The following is a 19245-nucleotide window of genomic DNA, read 5'->3' on the forward strand; positions in this document are numbered from 1 at the left end:
CAGCAAGGATACCTCGCAAAGAGCCAGAGTGAATAATTGATGAGTGAATAAACATGGGGTGATCTTCATTCGGTACCATCGATAATCAGATTAAATTAATAACCACATGCCCACTGGGCATGCTTTTAAGACATGTGACTCCTCTGAGGAAAAAGAGTATAAGAATCAAGCAAAGTAAATTACTGTCGTTGGAATTCCTTAATTGGTGCTTAAAGAAGCAAAGCTGCTAGACAAAGTAGCCAAAACTCTGTTCCGTGGACTCAAATAGGACTGTGAACCAGAGGGGTCTGTGGGCAAACAAGGCTTTGCCTTGAGGGAATCTGAGACAAACCAGAGGGCTGAAAAGAACAGACCTAGAGCTGCGTGAAGCTAATGCAGGGCCTGTTTGTATGTGTTTGTGAAAGGGTGACTCATTAAGAAGAATGTATAGCTCTTAGTGTATAGCTCTTAATTTCTAAAATAGGAGTTATGTGCTTAATATAATCCTTTACCGCTTGTTTAAATTCCTTCTCAATAAACTGCTTGCATTGAAAATAATTACTGTGGTCTTTTTTCACTGGTATGACACCAGGAGCCGATAAAGATCCATTTCAGGGGTAGTAGCACCCCCTCTTGTCAGCAGTCATGACCCTAGGGGGAAACAAAAGGCAATAGAGATGGAGACTGGTCTTAAAAGGCACTGAATTTTTTATTACAATCTAAAGCAAAGAAAATTTCAATCTCCCACTCCCCACACACTCTCTTCAAAATACTCAAAACATACACAAATGAATTATATAGGCTTAATGATTAGCATTGCTACATTTTTTATTCTTACCTTTTATAGGAAATGTAAATTTTTCACCTTTTGAGTAAGGGGTTGCCAACCTGAAAAGGCTGAGAAAAAAATGATCTAACCTAATCATATTGTTCTTTATATAGCCCTCAGCAGGTATCTGTATATATCTCATCCGTTATCTTTATATACCCATAACATCAAACAAAGTTTTACTATCAATATAGAAGAAGAAGATGAAGGAGGAAGGATATCTATTGATACTTGCTGGTCAATTTTCCATGCTAGATCCTCAGCTGGTGTAAAATATGCCATTTTGCTACAGCTGAGGATGTGGACCTCTGTCTTCAGAAATAGGTATATAACACATGTGGCTGAAAGCTCTTGATTTCCATATGTAAACCCAGGGATAATCTCATTTAGGACACAATTTATCTCTACTTCTGCACCAATCCTCCATATGGATTTCATCCTTTACTTATGCCAGAGTCTTTTCCTTTCCCCACCCAGTACATTATGAGTTCCATCTTCTTCTCAAGTGGGATCTGCTGTGTTCTCAAGTTGAAGGACCTGTTGCTTTCAGGCTAGCATATCTCAAATTCTTTGTGCCAACTCCAATCGTATCTATTTTAAAACAACTTGCTTCATGTTCAGGTATCCAACTGGCAATCCCATTACAACAGGAATGGAAGCAGTCTTTTTCAGATGACTTATGAGAATTCCTGTAAAGTTCAGCTCTGGCTGCAGGCAGAGTATTTTTAAAGCTATTTTTCAAACTACATAGACTTAGGGCCCAACAGTCTTCAAAAGTCCATAGTGTTTTAAAATTGGATTGTTAAAAAAAGTAGCAAGAAAAACACTTTTCTCCTTTCATAGACATAATAAGTTAAGAGAAAGTAAAGGACTGACAAGTGTTGACCAAATGTTTATACAGGATTCCCTATGGTCATAACCTTTGCCATAAAAATCAAATACCTTATTTCATAATGTTCACTTTATAGTGTAGTATAGCAAAGCTTTGTCTACATAGACAGCAAAAGACAAGTTATGTCCCTGAAGATATTGTCCAGAAAGTAATTCAGCCAAAAACTAATATTATTGTACTGAAAGGCCCAATTACAGCACAGAATAAAGAAAATGCTAAATCCTCTTGGATTTAGGTAATTGAAGTTTTGCTAAACTAAGACTATATTTCTTATTGTGGTAATAAAAAACTTTTCTAGCCTTGTAATGTTGGAGCATTTAGAATGGGCAATAGAAGCTTCTCAACAAATATAAGAGATTATACTATTTCAGCAGAATATCTACAAGTGGAGTATTCAATACATATGACAGACATTGTAAGCTGGGGACTGTCAGTTTTTCTCATACTTCTAATTTGGTACATCTTTTGTTTCTGTGAGGTCACTTTTATGGCTTTTATAGTCTTGATTTAGAGAACCTTCAAAGTCGTTCAAATTAGGCTCAGGTCAGAACCTTCAAAGTGGGCTGGCTGCATGAAGCTGCATGAAGCTGGCTGCAAGGGCATTGTGTTAATCTCATATTCAAAAAATGAGGTGTGGGGACAATTCAAAATTACTTAAACCAAAAATTTATAGGGATCTGTTGTATTAATTTAGAGGGAATAAATGTACCACAAGTATTAACATAAACCACTCAGTGTCCAACATTAAACAATGTTAAACAAGTTTAGGGGGGTTGTATACAGAGACCTTAGCCTGCTTATGGCAAACACACCATTAAAAATCCTTCTAACCTTTTACAAAAGATACAGAAAAGCAGGATGAACATTTAAAGCATTATAAATGTTAAGTATTAAATTAGGCTTTATTTTAACATCATTTCTTGTCCTCCTTTTCTTTAGCTAGAGAGAGTTTTTAGAAGGAAACCCCTCCACCCTTGTTTGACAGTCTCTCTGTCAGTATCAGAGATGGTAATAACTGTCCCTTTTGGGGTAAAAGAGAAGAAATTATTTGAGATGACTTTAAGTTGTTGTAGATGCTGATGTTGTTAAAGTCCAATCTCATTTAATCTCAGGTGGCATTTGGAATTCAGCTAGAGATGATAGGGGTGGTGATGTCATCTGGATCCTTCACTCTGACCCATTCTTTTCAGGACATACCTCAGGATTAGGATGAAGAAGGTCCAGGGTTACAGGAAAAGGTGGGGGTGGCAGCCTTGATCATAGAATCATAGGACTGGAAGGGACCTCAAGAGGTCATCTAGTCCAATCCCCTGAACTCAAGGCAGGACTACGTATTATCTAGACCATCCCTGATGGGTGATTGTTTAACCTACTCTTAAAAATCCTATCTAGAAAGGTTAAAGAGAACAATTTTCTTCTGTCCTTGTAACAACCGTTTATGAACTGAAAACTGTTGTCATGCCCTCCCTCAGTCTTCTCTTCTCTGGACTAAACAATTTTTTTTAATCTTCCCTCATAGTTCATGTTTTCTAGACCTTCAATCATCTTTGTCACTCTTCTCTGGCCTTTCTCCAATTTGTCCACATTTTTACTGAAAAGTGGTGCCCAGAACTGGACACAATACTACAGTTGAGGACTAATCAGCAGAGAGTAGAGCAAAATTACTTCTTGTGTCTTGCTTACAACACTCCTGCTAATGCAGCCCAGAATAATATTTGTTTTCTTTGCAACAGTGGTGTAGTGTTGAGTCATATTTAGCTTGTGGTCCACTAGGACTCCCAGATCTCTTTCTACAGTATTGCTTCATAGGCAGTCATTGCCCATTTTGTATGTGTGCAACTGATTGCTCCTTCCTAAGTGGAGTACTTTGCATTTGTCCTCATTGAATTTCATCCTATTTACTTCAGACCAGTTCTTCATTTTGTCCAGATAATTCTGAATTTTAATCTTATCCTCCAAAGCACTTGCAACCCTCCCAGCTTGGTATCATCTGCAAAATTTATAAGTGTATTCTCTATGTCATTATCTAAATCACTGATGAAGACATTGAATAGAACCAGACCCAGAACTGATCCCTGCAGGACCCCGCTTGATATGCCCTTCTAGTTTGACTATGAGTCACTGATAACTACTCTCTGGGAATGGTTTTCCAACCAGTTATGCACCCACTTTATAGTAGCTCCATGTAGGCTGTATTTCCCTAGTTGGTTTATGAGAAGGTCATGCTAGACAGTATAAAGAGCCTTACTGAAGTTAAGATTTACCACATCTATCATTTCCCCCCTATCCAAAAAGACTTCTTACCTGCTAAGAAAACTATTAGGTTGGTTTCACACAATTTGTTCTTGATAAATCCATACTGACTGTTACTTATCACCTTGTTATCTTCTAGGTGTTTGAAAATTGTTTGCTTCATTATTTGCTTTATTATCTCTTCTGGTACTGAAATTAAGCTGACTGGTCTGCAATTTCATGGATTGTCCTTATTCCACATTTATAGATTGACACTATATTTGCACTTTTCCAGTACTCAGGAATCTCTCCCATCTTTCATACCTTTTTTAAGATAATCGCCAATGGGTACTTAGTCATGAAATTATGTTGACAAGATTACCTTTCCATCCTACCACTTTGCCTTCTTCTTGAGTCTCTGTGTATGTTTCTCTTTTTTCTTCCCCACATACGTAATCTCCCCTTCACCTAAAAAGCTTTCATGCCGCCAGTGTTGCCAATATTTTTTGCCTCATTTTATGTTCCCTCCCGTTTCCTCAATCCACCTGAACTCTACTACTGACTTCTTTCTTTATCTCTTTTACTCCTTCATGACCATACACCTTGTCTCCTGACATCTCCTACTCATGGAACAGCCCCTTAATTAAAACCTCCTTCATATAGTTCTTCGAAATATTCATGAAAACAGCTATAAAATATTTCAGCAATAATGAGCATAACTCACTCTGTTTCACTATATAACACATGCACTTTTGTGATATACAATTTTTTATGCCAGGGATCGGAAACCTTTGGCCCACGGCCTGCCAGGGTAAGCCCAAAGGGAAGCTGTGCGAGCCTAGGGATGTGCTGACCATGGTCTCTCGCAGCCCCCATTGGCCTAGAATGGTGAATCGCAGCCAGTGGGGGCCCACAGTCGGCCGAACCTGCGGATGCAGCAGGTAAACAAACCGGCCTAGCCTGCCAGGGGGCTTACCGTGGCATGCTGCATGCCGAAGGTTGCCGATCCCTGTTTTATGCCTACACCTTTCAACTGTCTACTCTTCAAGTCAGAGATACTATTATTTTAAAGCAAATTATACTTCTATAATTAGTATAATTGGTGCTGCCTATACAATAACAAATGCTCATATCTGCTACTATTTGAGCATGCTCTTCTAAAATATTTAATTTTCATGTGTTTTGTTATTCCTCTACAAGACCAAATATTTTTTTGAAATGTCTTATTCATGTGCTTTCTCAAATATTTCCTTACTCTTCTCTGTTTTTACTTGTTTCTCAGTTTTCTTACGTCCCCACAACTTTATTCTAAATTTTGAAAATGTAAGCCTTTGTATCTATCTATCTGAGGCAGAAATAAATAATGCATTTGTAGATGAAAAAAATTACTGTACTTCTGTATTCAAACTTCAAAATACACTTTCATTAATAAAGTCACATTATCCTTTATGAGTACAACAGTGGTAGGAGCTCTGCTTTCACAAGCCATGTTTGCAAAACAGTCCTTGAAACTTTTGGCTGAATTAGAACATACCTGTTAGAGAGATGCCTAATCTTGATTTAAAGAGTCTAAAGTGACTGTGAATTTACCAGATTCCTTGGTAAACTATTCCAATGTTTAATTACTCTTTCTATTAAAAAAATTGCTTATTTCCTATTTTAATGTTTCTGACTCCAGCGTTCAGCCACAAGAACTTGTTATGTCTTAGTCTGTTAGCCCTGGTCTACGCTACGAGTTTAGGTTTAATTTAGCAGCATTACATCGATTTAACCCTGCACCCGTCCACACGACCACGCCTGTTTTGTCAACTTAAAGGGCTCTTAAAATCAATTTCTGTACTCCTCCCCGACGAGGGGTTTAGTGCTAAAATCGATCTCGCTGGGTCGAATTTCAGGTAGTGTGGAGGCAATTTGATGGTATTGGCCTCTGGGAGCTATCCCAGAGTACTCCATTGTGACCGCTCTGGACAGCACTCTCAACTCAGATGCACTGGCCAGGTAGATAGGAAAAGTCCCGGGAATTTTTGAATTTCATTTCTTGTTTGGCCAGTGTAGCGAACTGATCAGCACAGGTGACCATGCAGAGCTCATCAGAACAGGTGACCATGGAGTCCCAGAATCACAAAAGAGCTCCAGCATGGACCGAACGGGAGGTACTGGATCTGATCGCTGTATGGGGAGAAGAATTTGTGCAGGCAGAACTCTGTTCCAAAAGACAAAATGCCAAAATATTTGCCAAAATCTCCAAAGGCATGATGGACAGATGCTACAACAGGGACACACAGCAGTGCCGTGTGAAAGTTAAGGAGCTCAGGCAAGCCTATCAAAAACCAAAGGATGCAAACGGTTGCTCAAGGTCAGAGCCCCATACATGCTGGTTCTATGATGAGCTGCATGCAATTCTAGGGGTGGCCCCTATCACTACCCCACCAGTGTCCATGGACACCTTCAAGGTGGGAGTCTCATGCAATAGGGATGAGAAGTTTGAAGATGAGGAGGAGGTTGAGGATAGTGCACAGCAGGCAAGCAGAGAATCCCTTCTCCCCAGAAGCCAGGAACTATTCATCGCCGTGGAGCCAATACCCTTCCCACCCTCCCCAGGCAGGCTCCTGGACCATGAAGCTGGAGAAGGCACAGCTGGTGAGTGTACCTTTGTAAATATAATAAAGGGTTTAAAAGCAAGCGTGATTAATGATTAATTTACCACGCCAAGCCAGTAGCAAGTAGTCTGGAATCATTGCAGAACAAAACCTTGCAACAAATGGGCCCGGGCTTTGGTGGCATTCAAGCAACATCCATTCTTTATCTTTATCTCTCTGTGTTAGCCTCAGAAGAGCGATATCATTCATGGTCACCTGGTTGAAATATGGGAAATTTGTTTAAGGGGACATTTAGCTGTTCCTGCTGGGCTGTTTGCCTTTGGCTGAAAATAAATCATCCCTGCTGTTAGCCACGTGGTGTGGGGAGGCCCATTCATGCTGAGCTGCTCGCATTTGGCTGACAGGAATCTTCCCTGATACTAGCCACGTGGTGGGGGGCAGGGTGAAGTGATCATCCCAGAGAATTAGGTGTGTGGGGAGGTTGGATTGTGCCGCACATTCACCCTAAAACCGCAGCCCCTCTGTAACGGGTCGGACTCACCCCTGTGGCGCCTCCTGCTGGTGACTCTGGGAATTAGCTCTCTGCAGCGCTGGAGCGCCCTCTGCAGGCCGGTGATCCACCTGTCTTCAGGCCCCCCGTGTCCCTCCCTGGACCCGGTGCCCTCTTACATGGGGTGCTGCCCCCTAGCAGCAACCCCGTTCTCTCTGGGTTTCCCCTCCTCAGGGAACCCTCACCCTCTATCCCCACCTTGCCTCAGTATTGGCTACTGCCAGTCATTGTCTAGCCCCACACTCTGGGGCAGACTGCAGTATCAGCCTACTCATCACAGGCAAAGGGGTTTGGACCTGCTGCTTTAGCCTACCCCTGGGCTGCCCTTTGCAACCCCCAGTACCTGTTAGCCCTTCGCTAGGCTGCAGCCTGGGGCTTTCTAAGCTGGAGCTCCCCAGCTCCTCAGCCTTTCCCCAGCCCTGCTTCACCCTAGGTACCCAGTCTCTAGCTCCCTACAGCCAGGCCCTTCTCTCTCTGAAGGCAGAGAGAGACTGCTGTCTTTTGACTCGTGGCTCCCCTGGCCTTTTATAGGGGCCAGCTGTGGCCTGATTGGGGTGTGGTCCAGCTGCAGCCACTTCCCCAATCAGCCCAGCTTTTAGAGCTGCCCCTCTCAAGCCCTGCCAGGCCCCTTTTTAAACCCCTCAGGGCAGGAGCAGAGGTCCACCCTGCTACACCCTCCTTTTAAATGGCCAACCCAACGGGCTTTGCTTGGTATAGGAAAGGAGGAACTGCTGTTTGAAACCATTCTCAGATGTTATGAAGGTTGAAGAAGCCGAAACCCTTTGCCTTACCAAGCTGAATTCTGTTGCCCATCCAAGCATGTGTGATGTCTCACACCAAACCAGCAGGCACTGAATATAAGAGGCAAAATGCGACCTTTTACCAAAAACACATGTGCTATGTAATATGAATCGCTTGATTCAGTGTGAAATAGTCTTCCCTTTGTTCTCTAACATGTATCTTTTTAAATGCTACTCTCCCTTTTTTTCCTCCTGAGGCTGCAAATGTTTTTATGCTCCCCTTGTCATCTCCGTCCCAGAGGCTAGCGCAGATTAGAAGGAAAAAAATACACTTGTGATGAGATGTTCTGAGAGCTCATGCAGTCCTCCCGCACTGAAAGACCTCAGCAGAATGCGTGCAGACAAATAATGGCAGAGTCCAGGAAAGCGTTAAATGAACGCGATGAGAGGAGGGAAGAGCATGCTGAGAGGAGGCAGGATGCAATGCTGAGGCTAATGGGGGAGCAAAATGACATGCTCAGGTGTTTGGTGGAGCTGCAGGAAAGGCAGCAGGAGCACAGACCACTGCTGCAGCCCCTGTATAACCACCTGCCCTCCTCCTCAAGTTCCATATCCTCCTCACCCAGATGCCGAAGAACCCGGGGGCAGGGGGCGTGGGAAGAGGCTATGAGAACCCAGCCACTCCACCCCAGAGGTTTGCCCAAGCAACAGAAGGCTGGCATTCAATAAGTTTTGAACATATCAAATGGCCTTGTCCTTGTCCTTCCCTCCTCCCCTCATCCACCACCCCATCCAGTGCTTCCCTCCTCACCCACATCTCCCGGGCTACATTGTGAGTTTTCCCCCTATTTGTGTGATGAATTAATAAAGAATTAATGATTTGGGAAAAAATAATGACTTTATTGCCTCTGCAAGCAGTGATCGAAGGCGGGAGGTGGGTTGTCTTACAGGGAAGTAGAGTCAACCAAGGGGGCGGATTTTCATCAAAAAGAAACAAAGAGAATGGTCACACTGTAGCCTAGAAAGTCATGAAACAGGTTTTCAAAGCTTCTCTAATGTGCAGGGTGCCCAGCTGTGCTCTTCTAATTGCCCTGGTGTCTGACTGCACATAATAGGCCACCAGGCAATTTGCTTCAATCTCCCACCCCACTATAAACGTCTCCCCCTTACTGTCACAGATATTGTGGAGCACAGAGCAAACAGCAATAACAATGGGAATATTGGTTTAGCTGAAGTCTAACCTAGTCAGTAACTGCACCAGTGAGCTTTTAAATGTCCAAATGCACATTCTACCACCATTCTGCACTTGCTCAGCCTATAGTTGAACTGCTCCTTATTACTGTCCAGGGTGCCTGTGTATGGCTTCATGAGCCATGGCATTAAGGGGTAGGCTGGGTCCCCATGGATAACTATAGGTATTTCAGCATCCAGAGTTCCTGAAGATGCGAGTGTCATGCACCTTTCCCAGCCATCCCACGTTGATGTCGGTGAAACATCCCTTGTGATCCACCAGTGCTTGCAGCACCATGGAAAAGTACCCCTTGCAGTTTATGTACTGGCTGCCCTGGTGCTCCAGTACCAAGATAGGAATATGGGTTCCATCTATCGCCCCACCACAGTTAGGCAATCCTATTGCAGCAAAGCCATCCAATATGACCTGCACATGACCTTTGGTGGCAGCAGCTCAGTGATTGCTTTGGCTGCTTGCTTCACAGCAGCCCCCACAGTAGATTTGCCCACTCCAAATTGATTCCTGACTGACGAGTAGCTGTCTGGCATTGCAAGCTTCCACAGGGCTATTGCCACTCGTTCTCAGCTGTGAGGGCTGCTCTTATTTTGGTTTGTTTGCTCTTCAGGGCAGGGGAAAGCAAGTCACAAAGTTCCATGAAAGTGTCCTTATGCATGCAAAAGTTTCTCAGCCACTGGGAATCATTCCAGACTTGTAACACTATGCAGTCCCATCAGTCTGTGCTTGTTTCCCGGACACAGAATTGGCATTTCATGTCATGAACCTACCCCATTGCCACCATGATGTCCAAATTGCCAGGGCCCGTGCTTTGAGAGAAGTCTGTGTCCATGTCCAGCGGGAAGCAGCATGGGCGAGGGATATGCTTGTCGCGGCTTCCTGCCACCCCCATTGGCGGGATGACACCTGGGAACAAAGAATGTATGAAAGGAATGACAGACCAGAACAACCGATTATGGTCACCTTTTTGTTTTAGGATAAGTTATAATGTCTACTATGGTTTCCTATATGTATTATAAATTAGGCACTCTAGTTAAATATACATTTCTTTGTTTTAAGGTTTTAATAAGTAAGAGACAGGATCTTGTATTTTATCTATCTTAAAGAGATTAGAAGAAATGGTGAGGGCCTGAAGCCCCAGTGTGAATTGTTTTAGTTATAAGATTTAGCAAGGCTTGATTTACAATGTATTCTGCTGAATATAAAATGCTGTCTGTATACCTTTGAAGGTTTATGTAAGAGATTGTTTGTGTGAATGAGGAATGCATGCATCAGGAAAAGATAAGGTGTGAAAGCCATCACAAATGTCTAGATGGTCAAGAAAAAGTGAGAGACTTGGAAAAATGAGTATACAATCAGAAAACATCCATTGTAGCCAATGCTAAACATGTTAGCAGCATTGACGACCTCAGAGGTGAGGCAGGCACCCCCAAAGGTGAGACAACAAATAGAAGATAACGATGGGAAGCCCGACAATAACCATCAAATGATAACAGCAGAAAACCCCAAGATTAACACCACTTAAGGACTGATGATTACAGGATGACATTGCAAAATGCATGGACTCAAATGGGAATTTTTACAACTATAAAGCTGGGGTGTTTTGCCATGGAACTCTGGGTTCAGTCCTGCAAAGCTTCGGAGCATCGGATCGCTACCGACAAGAGTCCAGCTCTTCACTCGTGCTCAATCTAACTGGCCATTAGATTGACTCGAGCTACAACAGACTGGTAACTATAAACATCAACTGGCAGGACTGTGTGTATGTGTGTGTGTGTGTGTGTGTGTGTGTGTGTGTGTGTGTGTGTGACTGAAAAGCATATGCTAACAGTTGTATTTTCAATAAATGTGGCATATTTGCCTTTTCCCCCCTGAAAAGATCCCGCGTGCTTTGTATAGCATAACATCCACAATTCAAGAAGGGTGCTGATAAATTGAAGAGGGTTCAGAGAAGGGCCATGAGAATGAATGAAGAATTAGAAAACATGCATTATAGTGATAGACTCAAAGGGCTCAATCTATTTATCTTAACAAAGAGAAAAATAAAAGGTGTGTAAGGATGCATGGCCGTCCCTCCTTGTTAATCTCTGAGGGACGCCAGACTTCCTTACAGTGTCGCCTTTGTTGTGGTGCTCACTGTATGGGGAATTAGCTGCCGGTAACGCTGAGGCCACGTGATCTGGGCCGAGCAGCACCGAGTCTAGGTGCCAGGCCCTCAGACAAGACAGGGCACTACCTAGTAAGGGGATCTGGACTGAAATCAGGCAGTGCAGTAAAGTCTATGATCCCAGGCCCTCAGTCAGGGCAGGGCAGCAAACAGCTAGGGAGCTCTGGTCTAATGTTGGGGCAGATCAGCAAATGGTCTATGAACTTCCTCGGGCAGCAGCGGTCCTGTTTGGCATCCCGCTCTAGCAGCTGTGAAGAAGCACGTGTCTCCCTCAGCAGCTCTACCCCAACTGAGCTGCAGGGCCTGCCTTTCATATTTCTGCTTCCTTTCCCATCCCTCACTTCCAGTGGGGTGGGCAGGGCTTTCATCGCTCTGCAACTCAAGGGGAGGGTTGTGGTCCCTCCTTGTCAATCTTTGAGGGAGGCCAGGCCTCCTTGCTACAGGTGACTTGACGTTAGTCTATAAGTATCTACAAGGGGAATACATATTTAAGAATTTGCTCTTCAATCTAGCAGAGAAAGGTATAACATGATCCGATGACTAGAAGTGGAAGCTAGACAAATTCAGACTGCAAATAAGTCATAAATGTTTAACAGTGAGAGTAATTAACTACTGAAACAATTTACCAAGGTTTGTGCTAGATTTTCTATAACTAACAATTTTTAAATCAAGATGGGAGTTTTTCTAAAAAACGTGCTCTAGGAATTATTTTTGGGAAGTTTTATGGCCTGTGTGATACTGGAGGTCAGACTAGATGATCACAGTGATCCATTCTGGCCTTGAAATCTTTAAATATTAACAAAAAACAAAAAACAAGAAAATATTTTATTAAAACAGAGGAAGGCAATAAGATAGCATGCAACATGTGCCGTGATAAATTCTGTAAAACCCTTGCTTAACTTTATGGATGAGATGTAATCCTATGGGATTCAAGGAGTCCATTCACAGCACATGAATCTAATCATACACATAAGTCTTTGCAGGGTCAGGGCATTAATGCAATTCCTTATGCAAGGTATTTCCTCTTCTTCCCCTCCAAATCTCCCAAAATATTTTTCAATGCTATTTTTTTTTTTAGAAATAAAAGAAAGAAATCTGTGGCAGAAATGAGGCATTTATCAAAAATACGTCAATAAAGAAAAAAAGAACTTAGGTACGTAACACAATTAAGTTATTCTATATAGTGACAAAGCAATTTGGTTTTGAAAAAGCCTGTGACAGCTCTTAATTAATGATGCAATTGATTCCTGATTTCTTTCAGCTAAAGAACCAGTGTATTATAGAGAATTTGAATTCATTTGGTTTGTGTTGAGAAAGTAGCCCATGAATAAGTTCCCAACGTGTATTTAGTATCAATGTTCACTTGTGTAGGTACTTATGAAAGACTTCAAAATGACCGTCCCTAGAGGCAGTCATAAAGCTTGCTATAAACTTCAGTATATGTCTGTTACTAGACATTTTATGTGAGTCAGGTGCTATGCTGCCCACAGGAGAGTCTTATGGTCCAGCAGCATGAAGTCAGAGTGTTCTTAATGCTTCCCATTTAATTAAAAAAGCTGCACCATATGGGTATTTGACTGTCATATGAAAGGTTCACCAAATTGTTGAACAAAGGGTACCTTTTTTGATAGTGACTGCTCTATTTTCTTTAGCAGCTTCTCTAAGCATGAACAGCTTCTTTCATAAATGCTTTAAAACTCTTTCTGGTTATAATAGACATAAGATTCACTCATAATAGACACTTTTGGAGACTGTATCATTATTTTTAAAGGGGTAGAGTTGAAGGAAATATTTGTAAGCACAGAAAGTAGATGGAAAAGTTAGAGATTGCATATCCTTCACCGTACTTTAATTCTTCATGGCCTGTATAAACTCTTTTTTTTAGTATTAAAAAAAGCAAATAATCCAAAGGGCAATGATTCCACGTTTTTCAAGGAGACTCTTACACTGACAATTACCTATCTCATTGCTCACAAGCTTGTAACCACTAGCAAAAGAGAAATATATTTTCCCTCATTACCCGCAACAGTACACACAGCATCAGTTTATGTTTCTTTGACAGTGAATTCTATTTAAATAAAGCTGTAACATAAGGTAATAATATAGATAAAGGACAGACCAATGAATTTTGCAGTAAGCTCTGAAAATTGTCATACTAATGCTCATTTTGATAGTGTGTTTCACAATCTAGGGCCCAGCATTAAGAGACCTTTCCTTCAGCGACCTACATTTCTCTGAAGGCACTGGTAATTTCCATGATCCCAGCAAGAGTAGTTGCTTCGTAGAGATGTGATCTTTGAAATAGTTGATCCAAAACCTTGAAGAGCAGGACCAGGACCCTGAATTGGACTTAGAAGCAGGCAAGGTCTGAGTGGAAGATTCAATACACTGATGTGCACTGTTGTTACTAGCTAGTCTTATGTAAGTGGCATGCTGCTCAATTAGCTAGTGTTATGTTTAAAGTTAATCAGGCCATTCTAAATAGAGCGCATAATACTTGTCTAGACTTGAATGAAATACATTGACCATGAATGCCAGGTACTCATGTGAGAGGTAGGAGCCTGATCCTGAAAAGAGCTGAGCAGCTGCACTACTGATCAACTTCTGAAAAGAGTGGTCTTACAACAGATTTACATCAGTGTAACCAAGAGGAGGATTTGTCCTATATTTATTCATGTTAATTACTGTGGACACTTATCATTTATAAGAAATTAAGTCAGTTTGTTACATTAGTGTTATTGAAATATGCAAATGATTATTTTTGCTAACAACAAACTGATAAAAGCCTAAAAAATAAATATTACATCAACTAACTAAACTGTAAGTGATTACAACTATAAAGAGGAGAAAGAACAACTGGAAACCTCTGGCTAATAAAATAGGATAAAGTATTATACTATAATCAGAGCTCCTGCCAGCATATTAAAAAAGACGAAAGAAGTCAGGCAAGACAGTCTAATAGCTGACTGTGTTCATAGTTGTGTATAATGAACTGTACTATTCAAAATGTAGGAACCCTGAAGAGAGGACTCAAAGCATGGCTGATTATGTGGTTGTAACATGGCAAACTGAACCAAAACCAATTAGCAACAAGAAGTCATTTAATTATTTATTATAGCACAATTATTGGTACTCGCTTAATGCCAGTTTTTCAGAAATAATTAAGACATTTGACTACAGCAACTAAATTATCTCACCTTGTTGACAATATCTAGCATTCTTGCCAAAATGTACTGAAACTTCTAATATAAATGATTGAAAAGTTGATAATGTTTCCTTGCTGTCGTTGTCTTGTTTTGTTTTTATTTGCAGCTTCCGTCCAGAAAGTGTGGGTTTTTGTTGTTGCTGTTGTTTGCTTGTTTGTTTTAATTTGTTTTCTTTTCTCTTAACTTTTTATCCATGCTGTTAGCTCAAATGCTTTCTTCCAGGGGAAAAAAAAAAGATTTTGGCTGTGGATTTATAAATAATGAGCATTTTTCTATGTGATGTGCCTGTGTTGGATCACTTAGGTTTTAAGGCTTAAATGACTGGAATACATTATCTTTTTAGGTTATTTGGTACTATTCTCTAATTTTGAATGCTTGTTAAGATCACTTATTTTAATCAAATGAAAATTCAAGAAGTGTTCTGTCACTTGCAACCCTGTACTAAGAAGGGGCGACTAGTTGGAGGTGCCCAGTTCATTTTGGGTGCCCACTTTCAAAGCACCCAAAACCACTAGTCACTTTTCAAATGTTTTGAACTCAGATCACAGTCCTTCAGGATGCTGAGTATCTCATATATACATAAATTACACACTGAAAACTAAGCAAAAAAAAAACATTATTAAGGTTGCAAGATCAAGCACTCAGAAATTAGGAATTGCTCAAACTAAAGTCACCTGTGAAACCTTACTTCATCCCCCTTGTTTGTATTCATTTCAATAGTCTTTAATAGTACAATAACAGATTCCCACCCCCCACCATACAAATGCTGCCTCATTCAGTACAAAGCACACAACTGCTCTGGGGATGAAACAGTCTAATTGTATGTAGTTATATAATTAAAGATTGTGTGATAGCACATACTCACAAGGGGCTGAATTAGGGTTTCACAGGCAGCCTTAATTCTGGCATTTCCTATCTTCTGGGAGTTTGACTGTACACTTTAATAATATTATTTTAATGAGATTTCTGGTGTTTATTTTCTTAGTTTTTTTTCCTAAAGAAAACTGAAGAAACATATTTTATCATGTGGCATCATATATACGCACATGGATTATCAGTGGAGTGGAAACTTTTGAACCACTGCAAAGACTTGTGCCATCTGAGCTAAGACAGTAATTGACAGTGATAGTAGCTTATTATCAACCAGCACAAGAGGGAGATGAGGTACTCTGTGAGTACCTGTCTCAGGTATTTGCTCACAGCAGAGGAATGGTGAGACTCAGGAATCTTGGGTTCTATTCCAGTCTCTGGAGGGGAGAGTATTCTATTCCAGTCTCTGGAGGGGAGAGGGCATAGACACTTTCGTCCATTCATTTCAAGCCTGACCTCCTTCTGCTCTATCCCCTCAAGCCAGTCCCCTTACACTTATACTCCCCGTCTTCTTGCTCAGCCAGTCCCAGTTCCCAATCTTTCTGGTCCCATTCTTTCTGGTCTACACTACAGCTTAAGTCAATGTAATTTACCTTGCTTAGGGGTATGAAAAAGACACCCTCCTGTGTGACACAAATTACATCGATGTATACGCTATCCACATCGGCACTGTGCTGCAGGAGATGATCTCCCACCAACATAGCTTCCGCCTCTTGTAGAGGTGGAGTAATTATGCTGATGGGAGAGCATTTTCCCGTTGGCATAGAACATCTTCAACACGTGTGCTATGGTGGCATGGCTGCATCGGTACAGCTGTGCTGATGTAGCGCCATAGTGTCCACTTGCCCTGATTGTCCCTCTTAGCTACTCACCCCACTGCCAACTTTCTCCATCTCCACTGGCTCCAACTCACAGTTTACCTCCCTGGATTCCTTTTTCAATCTCCTCCCCTGCACCCTGGCTTTTAGCTAGCCAGTCCCATGCTCCCCTGCTGGGTCCTAATCTGATATTAGTCTTCCCCTGTGTGACGGTCAATGCTCAGGGGGAGTGTTGCCTACTGGTCAGGGGATTATGACCTTCAACATGCAGAGTGGGTCGATTGGCAGCAGAGCCCAGGCCCTCCCACTCCATCAGGCTCTGGCCCATGGCCCTGTGACAGCTACCACAGGTCTGACACCCAGAAGTACCTGAAGGCTGCCCTCCCTGGGCCAATTCCTACCTGGCCTCTATTGTCCAAAGTTCACAGTCCATAGAAAGAAGATGAGAAAGGGGTCAGCTCACCTTGTTGTGCCTCTTCACATCTGGCTGTGGCACGGCAGTTCTCTCCCTTTTGGGATGGTGGCTGCTTCCTCTTGTGACTTGGCCCTCTGGACAGGTCAGTTCTAAATCTCTTCCCTTCCAGGGCAGCCCATAAACAAAACAAGGGGAATTAAAACAAACAAAGTGAGTCAATATGCAAGATGGAGAAAATGTCTCCCTCTCATAACAAAGTAGCAGGTTCTCCCTTTCCTCAGGGAGGGACCTTCAAAGAAGGTGATGATGGGAGATCCTGCCTTTTCTCAGGAACTTCATGTTAAAGGTCCTTTCTCTTCCCTGGCATGCTCACAAGTGTGCTGTTCTGCTCTCTTTTAACTTCACATCCAGTATGTGCATCTCTTACAGGTGGGGTGGGGTGAATATGGCTTAAATCCTTGTTGTCCAGTGTGGGTTTTGCATACCATATCACACACCCTCAGCCTCAAGGTGGAACCTGGGGAACCAGGACCATTGAATTGCCGCAACAGCCCCCAGAGCTGGAAATATAGGGAAAATCTACCAACCATGTGTGGATGGCATTGTTTCAAAGATTTATATGTTGGCCAAATTGGTGTAATTTGTGTTTAATTTTTCATGGGGATATCATCCTTGACACAAAGGCCACCTTTAGGAAAATTTTAAGAACCTGATCCAGAGCATGGTGATGCTAGATCTACTCAATAAAATGGTTATAATATTGTTTTTCCAATATGGGCAAAACTTTATTTTTACCTGATCTATTTCTCAGAAATAGCTGAACCATTTTTTTCCTGAAACTTCCCCAAAAACTTCAGCTTGAGGCAGACATTTGGCATGTAAAATTGTAGCTCCAACTGTTAGTCTGGCAAAGCTATAAGCAAATAAAAACAGGGTGGTGGGACATTTTGGGCAACCTTAATAATACACAGCACCTGCAATTAATCATTTCAGTGGAAGCTGACAGAGCTCAGGACCTCCCAGGAACAACATATTACCACTCAGTAGCAGGGCCTAAAAGAGGTTAAGAATTTCACAGGACTGTTATGTTGTTTAATACATGTCAGACTGATTAGTAAACTGGCTTCTGAGAGCCCAAATATCCTACAGTTATAGGTCATTGATTTTCAAACCCCTTTGAGTGTAAGTTATCATTTCAGTTTTTTCTTCTTTTTCCAAAGTAAGCTTCTTGACTTTCTTGTTATAGAAATAGCTTATAAAATATAAATAGATTATGAGGGTTGGAAAACTGATGGTGATATTCCTTAAGTCATTGATCTAGGAGAAGACAGTGGTTGTACTAAAAGATTAGACCCGCAGGGCTGTGGACAGAGGTCAAGAATCAGTGCTGATATTATGAGATCTATCAGCAGTCTTTCATATATCCAAAACTTCCATGACATCTTCTGCTTACATATCAATACTTATCTTTCACAGCTGAATCATAAGACATAACTGCCAGTTTCTACTTCTTTCATTGTAGACTCAAGTTATCCCATAATAAGTTCTGGCTGGTATGCAACCATGGATAGAAGTATATCTGAGATACATTTGTGAAACCATGATGGCAATTCCACATACTTTATAAGTGTCCAGGATGGACATTTAGGGTTAAATCCTGGCTTTATTTCAGTCAAAGGCAAAACTCCTATTGATCTCAATGGGGCCATGGTTTCACTCATCATGTCAATGCTTACCTATACCACAGTATAGTTTTTCCAAGTGGAAGTTAGTGTGCTAGTTCCATACACATCCATACAGAAGCCATTATTTGATACAACACATCTGAGAAGTCACCACACTGATCAGAGTCTGGTCATTTGATAACAGTAATGTGTATAAACAATCAGATTATCAAAGGAACCTAGTATCCATGGATATTCTGGAATGTTCACCAGGGAAAACTGAGTGTTAAAGTTATAGAATATTTTATAATGAAAAGTGTTGAGCAATATAAATATAAATGTCACTGCAATATGCTTCACAGTACATACACACAGGAATAGATCTAAAACATCTAATTGCCGGTGCTTACAATAGTGGCTTACAATAGTCATCACAAGTTTTTGTTTTGTTTTGTTTTGTTTTAAATTGTCATGTTCAAAATCATATATTGCAAAGCTGAGCAAATAACTAGCAAGTATTTTATTAGATTAATTTTGTTGGTTTCAATTCACAAATTGTCTAAACAGATCACAAAATTCCCAAATATATTCATTCACTATTATGTACTAATTTCTTCTGAAGATAATTTTTGATCTGTAGATTCTTGGTGAAAAATTTACTGTGAATATTCATCATTCAAAATTAATGTAGTGGGGGTTAATCATATAAGTAATACATTATTGTTTATGTTCCCTGATTGATGACTTAGATGACTAACCAATACAATGTGAATGACCATCATTACAACAGTATATAGTCTTTTAATTTTTTTCAGTGAATATGCAAGAGAGAAGGTGTATGAGGTAACATCTTTTATGAATGTGCAAGCATTCAAACTAAGGAGTTACTTTTCTGAAGTATTTGGCTAATAGAACTTGAGTAAGGAAACGTTTCCAGAAGTAAACATGAAAGGGTCACCAAAACAGTCAAATATACATTTGCTTTTGAATTTTAATGCTTGTTGGTACATTTTTTCCACTTTAATGACTCAGCTCCA

General features: G+C 41.2%; 1 long non-coding RNA gene across 4 annotated transcripts in view; it reads right to left on the reverse strand.

The window, feature by feature from the left end:
• Positions 1-495: 495 nt before the first annotated feature.
• The window catches only part of LOC120382704, a 44191-nt gene continuing 25441 nt past the window's right edge, over positions 496-19245 (reverse strand). For 3 of the 4 annotated variants that reach the window (XR_005588227.1, XR_005588226.1, XR_005588228.1), the window contains 4 exons: positions 17340-17457; positions 16593-16706; positions 14433-14656; positions 496-630 (listed from right to left, as the gene is read on the reverse strand). This is a non-coding gene — a long non-coding RNA (uncharacterized LOC120382704). Of the gene's footprint in view, positions 631-14432; positions 14657-16592; positions 16707-17339; positions 17458-18280; positions 18400-19245 lie in introns of those variants that run through there. The other variant, XR_005588225.1, reaches the window with a different exon arrangement.

Source organism: Mauremys reevesii, linkage group 1 (assembly GCF_016161935.1).
Source record: "Mauremys reevesii isolate NIE-2019 linkage group 1, ASM1616193v1, whole genome shotgun sequence".
Lineage (NCBI taxonomy): Eukaryota > Metazoa > Chordata > Testudines > Geoemydidae > Mauremys > Mauremys reevesii.